Here is a 10,738-nt window from a genome sequence, read left to right as displayed (position 1 = left end):
GAATAGATTCCTTCTGGCCTTTTGTCAAAATCTGTACTAGAGAACACTGTTTTTAGAAGAGTAACATTTTCAATAACCAAGAGAAGTTTCTTTATAGCCCTTTTAAGGTGCAATGACAACCCCCACGCACTGCAGCAGTGCAGTAGGAGCTGCGGAGGAACCATAGCTGCAGTCATACCGCATACACAAGAGCAGGAAGCCCTGGATGGGATGGCTCTGTGCAGGGATAGCTCACTGAAAGTATTAGAAAGTAAAAGCCCTTACACCTTTATCCTTTGTGGGAGATGACCTGGATTGGGTCAATCACAGTTCTTGTTATTGGCATTTTTTCCAAGAGAAGTTCAGAAGGCACACCTAAATATTCTAACTAGCATACATCAAATAGCATATATCATCAGAACATTCCCTAGAGTGTAAACTGCCATAGGGCACAAACTACTAACTCTTCTTCCACCAGAAATACACCAGGAAAGCTCCTCATCATGGGCTCGGAAAAGAAAGAAGATCTGGGGTCTTGCCCTCATCGTAGTGGCCGTCAGCTGTCCTAGGAGAGGGCCTGCTACCAAAGGACTTCCCAGGGACACGGCAGTGCAAAATGGCACCTGTGTATGAATTGACCCATGGAGAAGACAAAGAGAAGTATAGAGGATTATGCAATGTCCTTCCCACCTCCAGAGACACTGTTGAGGAATTCCTTTGCAGCCTATCCCCCATCCGTGCAACACATACTTAGGTTGAAACTCCTAAGTTTATAGAAGGAGTAACTATGACAGAGCCCCATCTGCAGATTAGAAAGAGTAGTTTTCTCAGGAATTGCTCCTGTTTAAGAAGCAGCTTCCTTCCACGTAGAAATGTATCAATATCTAGTATTTACTAATACATCAGAAAAGAAAAAAACCCTATTGACAAGGAACCAGTGTGGCTTGTATTCTAGTCTATTTTGTGTCAACATAAATATGGAAGTATATGAACTATCAGTATGAACTCTACAGAAGTTCCTTCCAGGTTTTTAACTTTAAAAAACAAAAGCCATAAGACTTTCATGCAACTAGAAGACATATTCCATATTTACATTTACTCCTTTTACTCTAATAAAAACAAGAAAAGAAAACTTCTCTGTATCTCATACTGTATTCCTACTAAATCATCTAAATAAACACTTTGTGTAGGGTTGGAATACCTTTATCCTAACTAGATGTCCTTCTTGTTTAACTTTCACACATTATAGTTCATTTATTATATCCCCATTCCATTCCACACCATACATTCAGCCTTTCGACAAAGACTTATGGATATTCAAATGAATGAAAAATATTTCTACCACACAGAGAAGTCAGAGAAATTCATAACTCTAGTATACCATAAAAATATGAAATGAATGCAGATAATTTCTGCCATAGATGTTGCAAATATTGCCAACTTCAAGAAAATGACTAAATATCTTACTTTTTAAAATACAAATTAAAAAGAATAAGTTGGGCCAGTATTAGAGCACTGCAATTGTTGTTGTGATCTTACAGAGAACAAAATAAAATCTTCAGAAAATTTCACCTTCTTAGTATGGCTTGGGTGGAAGCTTATGCGCAGAAAATGTTTAAATTATATGAAAGAATACATTTTAAATGACTTTTGCACTAATGAATCTCTTGAAATATCTTATCAGTAATTTTATCAAATCACCAAATCAAGTAGTCTCTTATTGCTTATACTATTTAAACACACTTGAACTAAAGCAGACTTGGTTATACTATTCTGTACAGCTTCGTGGGATATAACGAGAACTCCAAAAAATGTGCATATCTTAAATTGTTTCTGATGTCATTTCACATACAAACTTTTTACTTTGTTTTAATCTGTGTAAGTAAAACTAGAATTCACTACTATTAAGAAGCATCACATGCAAGTACCCTAAATTTACATCAGTCTGTTTTTCATTTAAATACAGAAATAATTTTAAATCAAACACATGGGTCAATTTTAAGCGTATAAAGAATCCCCACCACATTTTGTACCTTTTTTAAAATAGTAGAGATAAAATTAGACATTTAGTTAGGCTTCTCCAGCCAAACATAAGGATAAATAAGGAAATATCTGCTCAATATTGTATATTTCTGAACCACCAGATGGAGAATAAAATCAGTCATTACTATTTTGTCATTTTTTAATTAAATTCATTACTTTTAAAAAATAAAACTAAGATAAACATACCCCATGATCTTCTTAATGAATAACTATAGATAGAAATCAAGTATTATGTTGACCTCACCGAAAAAGGTGGGGTGGAGAAAGCAGAAGGAACGAAGACACTAAGGAGTGTCAGTGCGTCAAAGGAACTGAGGAATGTTTACGGCGCTCAAGTAAATATTTTACAAAGCGGTGAATAATTTAAAGTAAAATCTTTTTCTGCGAAAGAAAACAAAGAAGAACTCTGATTGTGAATAAGTAATTTATATAATTTCATTGACTTCATCAACTCTTATCAAATTTACTTAGTTCTATGGTGGTGTAGTGGTTAAGAGCTACGTCTGCTAACTAAAAGGTCAGCAGTTCAAATCCACCAGGCACTCCTTGGAAACTCTACGGGGCAGTTCTACTCTGTCCTATAGGGTCGCTATGAGTCGGAATCAACTCGATGGCAAGGAATTTTGGTTTTTTTTATTAGTAAAATAATTTGGCATTCACTTTCTAGTTGGTCATTTTAGCTCCAGTGAACAAATCATAGACTCTTTTAGTTCCCTTTCCACTTACTGGATAAAGAACTCAAACATTTCCTGTTGTTCATAAATCTATGAGAACGTCTTAGCATTTTAGAATATTTTATCACATCCCATCAGAATCCTTTACTGAAAGACTCAACTGTTAGATGCAGTATATTTCATCTTCTAACTTAAATGAATACCACAATATTTCAATCACAGCAATGCACATACAGCAAAAATGTGACCTTTGCATACCCTTCCCCACATAGCTCTACTTCATCCTGACTTTTGCACAAAAATTAAATTCACTATCACAATCGTGCATGCTACCATAACCTTACTATCTCCTCAGGACCCCACTGATTGCACAAAATTTACTAAGTACCTATTATGTATCAGATCCTCTGGCAGACAGACACTTGCTTACCAACTTTATAGAGACTCAAGACTTTCAAGTTTCTTCTCTGTCTCCCTCTTCCCACCCCCACTTCCTCTCCCTCTCAAATGCTCTTTCCAATACGTTAGAGAACTGGCCTTACTAAACTCTTTTCTCTCTATTTTAAAAGGAAATTTCTGAGTGCACATATTGCAAATGTACCAATCATTAAATTCAGATTAAGATTTATTCCTCCACCCACTTCCCAATACCTGATCTGACTTGTCTTCAAAATCATAGAAAATCTAGAAGCATTTCACGCTATTTCATCTTATGTTTCCCATGCAACCATGAAGGCAGCAATGACCAAACAATTGTTGACACATCATAAAAAAGTGATGGAGAAGAAACTGTATATTAAAAAGTGTTCATTTTAATAATTATTAATAGCATTTTTCTACTAAATAGGAATACTTAAATGAAACAAAGACACAAAATTAGAGTTGAAATTACTTTGTTTGCTTCTTCTGAAAGAAATAGTCTCACAATTAAGCAACTAATATCCATTATTTAAATAAGCTATGTTAACTTCCAAATGGTTTCACTGGGTTTCTTAGTATCAGTTTGGGGGTGGGGGAAATGTTAATTACCTAGGACTATGAAGTTAAATTTTTCTACCAACAGATTGTCTACAGATCAATCTACATTTTATTCTGTCAGTGTGGCTAGGCTTGTTCCCAGACTTTTAAAATGACATGGGGGGGGGTGTGAAATCTCCCTACCGTAGATAAGAGAATTCTTTCCGGCCACCCCACACTCCTGTCACCATCCCCTCACATCTCACCCACATACACTTGCTTCTCTTTGTTTATTCAGCCTCTAAAATTACCTCCTCATCCCGCTTTCCTATTTCCACCCCCATCTATCACACAGATTATTAAAAAGTTTCAAAGCCTGTAATTATTGCAAACCAGAAAAGTTTCCTTGTGGGGTGTGGTGGGGGGACACCTGTGCTATTGTGAAAGTAGGTATCTCGTTCCAAAATTGTAACTGTACCAACAGAACAACCTAACGGAGTATTTAACATTCCAAGCTTTTAGATGAACAAGTCCTTATAAAAGACTGCTCTATTTTTGAATTTTATTCTGGGGTAACATAACTTTTATTTGGATTTCAGGAGTCAAACCACAGAACTCTACACAGTGTATGTATAATCTTTTCTATGTTTATATGAATGTATTTTAACAGCTTGACTTGAATATACTAGTAGCATGGTTAATAGGTTTTTTAATGGCATTTCACACAAAGCTTTATTGCTAGCTGACTTCGAATTATTCACCAAGTACTTTTAAGTACTTCATGGCAGAGTTTTGTAGACATAGCACAAGTCTTCCAGTCAAACTGTTAGCAGACACAAAACATAGTTGCTAAGATGCATAGGCAGCTGGTTAAAGTTCATGTTCTCTTTAGGGAATTTTACAATTTAAGTTTAAGAGCTTTTAATTAAATGTAAGTATACAACAATCTATTTAGCAAAGATATATTAGGATCACATTTCTTTCTTAAAATATATTTCATTTTAATGTGTAACAAAAAAGATTTTGTGCCTTTATTTTAAAAATATAATAGAGTGCCATACTAAAGTACTTGGGAAATACCTCTTGAATTTAAATATAAAAAGCTTGAAGTTCTATAAGATGTTTAAGTTTTCTGACACATACGTATACATCCAAGAACCAAACAGAAACTAATGCTTCAGTTTCATTCACCTTTAATGTGTCTTAATTAAAATAAAATGCTAACTGGCATTATATGAAGCAAAAAAGAAAAGAAAAGAAAGAAAGAAAACAAAAAAAAAAACTAATATCAATCTCAATCAAATTTTCTCAAAAATCCTAAAACACCCAACATTTTCACAATCTGAGAAACTAAAAATGGTGTCAACTCTTTGATAAGGTGTATTCAGTGTGTTAAAAAAAAAATCATATCAGTAATGAAGATACAAACATCTTTCCAAATCTTGTCAGATGTTCTTGTATCCTTAATTATTGTAATAATAGAAAACCATTTGATGCTTTACATCAATACTCAATCCCCTTGGAGATAAGAGAGATACTGAACTAAAGATCTAGAGATCAGTATTATGTCCTGTGAACCTATTAGCTCTGCTAGCCGAAGTCCATTTGCTGTACCACTCAAGCAAGGAGCTCAATATTTCTCAATTCATGAATTTTATACTCATAATATATGTGTGTATAAACCATATAAACATATCTGATGGCCTCATTTTTAAGAAACAGACATGTTATGGGGATGATAAACGGGAATCAGTTCTTTTTGCAACTTCAGATAATCCTCTCATAATGCTCTTTCTTTGAGTGGAAAGAAAGTGTTTAGATACAGTCATCTGGTCTAAGTGCACTGGAAAAGATATCATTGTGTGTGGGCTGTTTGTGCTTATAAAAAAGGCCCAAGGGAATTCAAAACCTCCAATTACTAAAAGAGTAAGGGCTTTCCTAGAGAGCAAAATTAACTACTTTGGGGACCTTCAAGCATTTCTGAACAATAAGATAAAGGGTTATATGAAGGAGAGACAAGTCAGGTTATTTGAGTTTCTAAAAGTTTCTTTAAATGATCAAAAGTAGACAAAATCAACAAAAACCAACTATAGGGCAATACTTCTATTATCTTTTCATTTTATTTCTCCAATATCATAAAAACTTTTTTTCTTATGTAGATGTTACCAGATAACATAGCACTCAAAGATTTATTTTGGTCAGAATCAAGGAATCAAAAATAAAAGTTTTATCCATGAACAACTGCCTCCTTTGCCATGAGGCCAGGAGAACTGGATGGTTCCCAGCTACCATTACCAAACATTCTGATCAAAGATTCTATAGAAGAATCCTGATCAAAAGGGGGAAAATTCAGAACAGAATTTCAAATTCTTATGGACTCCAGACTTTCTGGAGCCATGGGGGCTGGATGAACCCCTGAAACTATTACCCTGAGATAATTTTTAAAACTTAAACCAAAAATATCCCCTGAAGTCTTAAAACCAAACAATAGCTTAGCTTAACTAGTGAGGAATGTCTGCCTTGAGTATTAGGCTCTTTTAAGAGTTATCGGTATGGGATCAAAGTAACAACAGCAACTCTAAAGATTAGATAAGAACCTTAGGGGACAGTGAGTTTATGTTAATGGGGGAGGAACAACTCAGAAAAGGATGATGAGAATGTTCGCACAACTTGAAGAATGTAATCAATGTTACCGAATCATACATGTAGGGAGGGTTGAATTAGTGTATGTTTTGCTGTGTATATTCTCAACATCAACAACCAAATAAAATTAAAAAAAAATAAAAGTTTGGCTAAAGTAAAACAAAGACCCTTATAAATAAGTGGGGGGTGTGTGTGTGCATGTATTTCCTTTCTAAGGCCTTAAAATAGGGTTGCTTTGAGTATAGGGTCACTATGAGTCAGAATCCACTCGAAAGCAAAGGGTTTGGTTTTTGGTTTTGGTTTAAGTTAAACTTTATCAAACACCATTTTGTTCTTAATCATGTTACGCCTTTGTTCAAACTTAAAAGTTTCTAGTCACCTTTTCAACTTGGCCTCTTCAATAAAGTATTCAAACAGCTCAATTAAGCGGCCTCACATCATCCCTTCGTTCAGTTCTCTGTTAGCACTCTCTGCATCAGAGTCAATCAAATCCATGTCCCTATCTCAGTATCATCTTTACTTCCACCTCAGACTTTGGTTCAAGGAGAACACCCTGGCCCCAACTTGGAATGCCTCATAAATCCTCCTTTGAATACTACCTGTTGCCATTAAGTTGATTCTGACTCATAGTGACCCTACAGGACAGAGCAGAACTGTCCTATAGAGTTTCTAAGGCTGTAATCTTTATGAAAGTATTCTGCCACATCTTTCTCCTGCAGAGCAGCTAGTGTGTTCGAATCATCAACCTTTAGATTAGCAGCCTAGCACTTAACCTCTGTGCCACCAGGGGTCCTTCCTTTGAACATTACCCCTCCCTCCATTTATGCATGATACAGTTAAAGTGCTCAGTCCTCCAGTATATCACTACCAGAAATTCAGACTTAAGTAACCTGGTGGGGGGTGGGGAGGTGGGTATTTTTATTTGGAGGGTCCCAATTACTTCGGATGTGTAGCCAAGGTTGAGAAGTAGCATGGGCAATATTGATGCACTGGGAGATGCCCTGGTGCTACTCAATCCACAGCACAGAACAGTATCATGGGCAGTTGGCCAGGCTGGGTCATGGCAAGACAGCTCAGGGCACTCCAAGGTAAACTGGGTGGTTGCTCAATAAGGGTGTGAATGCCCTGAATTTCCTTGAGACCAAATCTGAGACTTGCCCTGCTAAAGATGCTTTTTATCTTAATGTACTTCATAGTAGTTTCTGTTTTTCCTCTTGCAACGCAAGCAGTTACCATGTATTCCCTTAGGACTGCCTGAGTGGTGCAAATGGTTAAACCATCAACTACTACCTGAAAGTCTGGAAGTTCAAACCCACCCAGAGTAGCCTTGGAAGACAGGCCTGACAACCTACTTCTAAAAGGTCACAGCCTTGAAAACCCTATGGAGCAGTTCTACTCTGCACACATGGGGTTGCCAGAATTGACTTGATGGCAACCAATAAGAACATGTACTCTCTTGCTCATTATTTAAATTGCCTTCCCAACTAAGTCATAAATTGTGTTATTTTTCCCCCCAGTCATACAATAGCTTGATTGAATGGCTGAAATTCAACAAGCTCTAAAATGTTTTCTGGGGGTAGAGAGCAGAAACAGACAGGGAATGTTTTATCTGCAAAGAGTAAGATGGGCTCCTCTAAACAGCAGAGGAATAGGAAAGTTCAACATTGTGCAAATTATAGTTATACTATATTCCTTCAGACTCTACCAGAAATATATACTAGTAGATGTCCTTTCCTTTTGTCTTTCTCAACTCAGAAAAACCAAAACAGTATATGCCCAAAGCAACTAAACCACCCCTTGAGAGACACAAAAGTTCTTCCCTGGGTGGCATGTAAACGGCTTGCACTCGACTACTAGCCTTACAGGTTGACTGTTCAAACCCACCCAGCTGTGCCACGGAAGAAAGGCCTGATGATCTGCTTCCATAAAGATTCTAGCCAAGAAAACCCTAAGGAGCAGTTCTACTCTGCAACCAATGGGGTCACCATGAGTCAGAATCAACTCAGCGGCAGTAGGTTTTGTGTGTGTGAGATACACCAGGAACACTGTGCTACAAATAAAAAAGATGACATCAGTAGGGTCTAGACACAGTACTCTGTACTGATTATATATGTGCACAAACAAGTTTGTGTATGCCACAGTGACACAATACAGCAAGGTAATTTTCACAGACATAGATGCTGAAATACAGTTAAACTTTTCCTCCCACTCCAGAAATTAACATGTCCTATTTAAACTTTGAATTATCTATGGAGAAACACTATCAACATTACTCCAATAATTCTAGCAAGTACTTAGAAGGTTCACCATAATTTATTTTCCTTGAGAAAAGCAAATCATTCTTTCAAGAAAAATTATACCCTCCTTCTTGCCAAGAATGGGTATTACTCCTTCTGATTCATATTCAGAAAGTGTAGCATTGACACTGTCTCTACAAAGGTCACCATTTTTTAATGCAATAAAATCTGTTTCCAATGGTCCACGTTATGCTCCAGGACAAAAGAACATTTTATATTTTCTGTCACTTCAATTACATGGTGAAAAATTCCAAGTACTTTAATACAAGTGAAAAAATATATACATATATACTACAGTTTTCACTGAAATATATTCACCCCTACCCACCTCCAATCAGGGCCCCATTCTTGGAATGGTTCTATCAATGCAGCCTCTTAATAACCAACTCTTTTTGAATTTCCCAGACTGGCCACAGTGAAGTTTAATGTTATAAATTTTTTTTAACTGACAAAAAGTTCTTAAAACAAAATTTTCAGCTTTATCTCTTTAAAATGAAACTTCAGAGAGCATTTCCTTTCTCTTTTCTTTTACTCCTAGGGCCCCCCTCACCATCCACACCTCTCCGTCTAGCTACACTCCTTGCCCCAAAACGTTCTAATCACTGTCTGGGCACGTGAATATTTTTTATTCATTGCACAAATGAAAGATATAAGAGCTATTAGGAAAGAAGAATGTAATCCCTGTGTAGAGAACTGGGGGTTTCCTTGACAACAACAAAAAGACAGCAGAGAATGCCCATGCATTCTATGAATATGCAAGAAGAGGGTAGGCCCCATACCTGGGGGGATTTATAAAGAATTTGTACAAAGGCCTTTTTCTTTGGGAAAAAAAAAATAAATTGGTAGCTATCAAAAAATCATAAACCCACTTTTCACACTTGAAAAACACAGAACAGAAAGATAATGAATTCCCTATTTAGGTTCTATAGGATTAATACTACATTTAAATTTTAAATAAGGGCTGCAGCTGCTTCTGATTTGCACCCAAAATAACATCACCCTGGATAAACACAACACTTAGAGGATTAAAAATTTAACAAGCTCTTGCAGTTAAGCAAATACTATAATTCTATTTGGCTCCCTACAGAAAAAATCATTTTGAATTTTAAGATAATTCAATTTTTACCTACTTAGTACAAAACTGTCTATATTTTCCTACATTTAGATAAAAATGAAATCATTCACAAAACAGAAAGGGTATTAATTTGTACTAAGTATTTCCCACGTGCCAGGCATTGTGCTGAATGCTTTTTACACTAACCTGTTGCCACTGAGTCAATTCCGACTCATAGCGACCCTGTAGGACAGAGTAGAACTGCCCATAGGATTTCTAAGGAGCTGGTGAATTCAAACTGCCAACCTTTTGGTTAGCAGCCACCTATGTGTGTAAAATGCCCGCTACAATGACTAGCATATGGCAAGCACTGGAAGAGATCCCCTTTTTCTTTGAGCAATCTGGTGAGTTTGTCATATTAATATAGCTTTTTAATGTTATAACAATTAAGGATTATAGGGAATTAAATAATTTATCCAAGACCAAACTAACCATATGTAACAACGTTGACGGAGAACCTAGGTCTGTTTCCAAAGACTGTTCCCACTGCATCCACTGACTTACATGTAGCCTATGGAGCAAACTAACTATATAGCCGTGTTCATTCAGAATACCACAGATGGAAATGTATAGTACTTCAGAATATTCCAGCTCTAGTCTAATTCTAGTGTGCTATGTTGTATATGCTTGTCCATGGTAAGTATCTGGCTGGTGAATAAATAAGAATATATACGTATGTGTACAAATGTAAGTGTGTACGTATGAAAATCTACTTGGTTTCATAATCTTTGGAGAAAGAATTTCGGTCAAAGTTTAGAAATATCATTCTTTCTTTTTTTTTTTTTAATTGATGTAATTAAATGAAGTTTACATTTCAAGTTAGTGTTCCATACAGAATTTTTTTTTTTAACATACGTTGTTATGAGACCCCAACCGCTCACCCCATTCTGCTACAGCATACTCCTCCCCTCCGCCCCTGATTCCCCATGAACATTTAACCAGCTCCTAACTCTCTCTGCCTTCCCCTCTCACCTCTGGACAGAAGCCGCCCCTTTGGTCTCTTATATCTACTTGTCTAAGAGGCACATTCT

General features: G+C 36.4%; 1 protein-coding gene across 4 annotated transcripts in view; it reads right to left on the bottom strand.

Moving 5' to 3' along the window:
- VCAN (versican) overlaps window positions 1–10,738 on the bottom strand; it is a 125,823-nt gene that overhangs the window by 53,140 nt on the left and 61,945 nt on the right. The window lies entirely within an intron of this gene.

The sequence above is a fragment of the Trichechus manatus genome, unplaced genomic scaffold, assembly GCF_000243295.1.
Source record: "Trichechus manatus latirostris isolate Lorelei unplaced genomic scaffold, TriManLat1.0 scaffold00217, whole genome shotgun sequence".
Classification (NCBI taxonomy): domain Eukaryota; kingdom Metazoa; phylum Chordata; class Mammalia; order Sirenia; family Trichechidae; genus Trichechus; species Trichechus manatus.
Note: the sequence above shows the minus strand (reverse complement) of the source record. Positions and strands in the feature narration are given on the sequence as shown.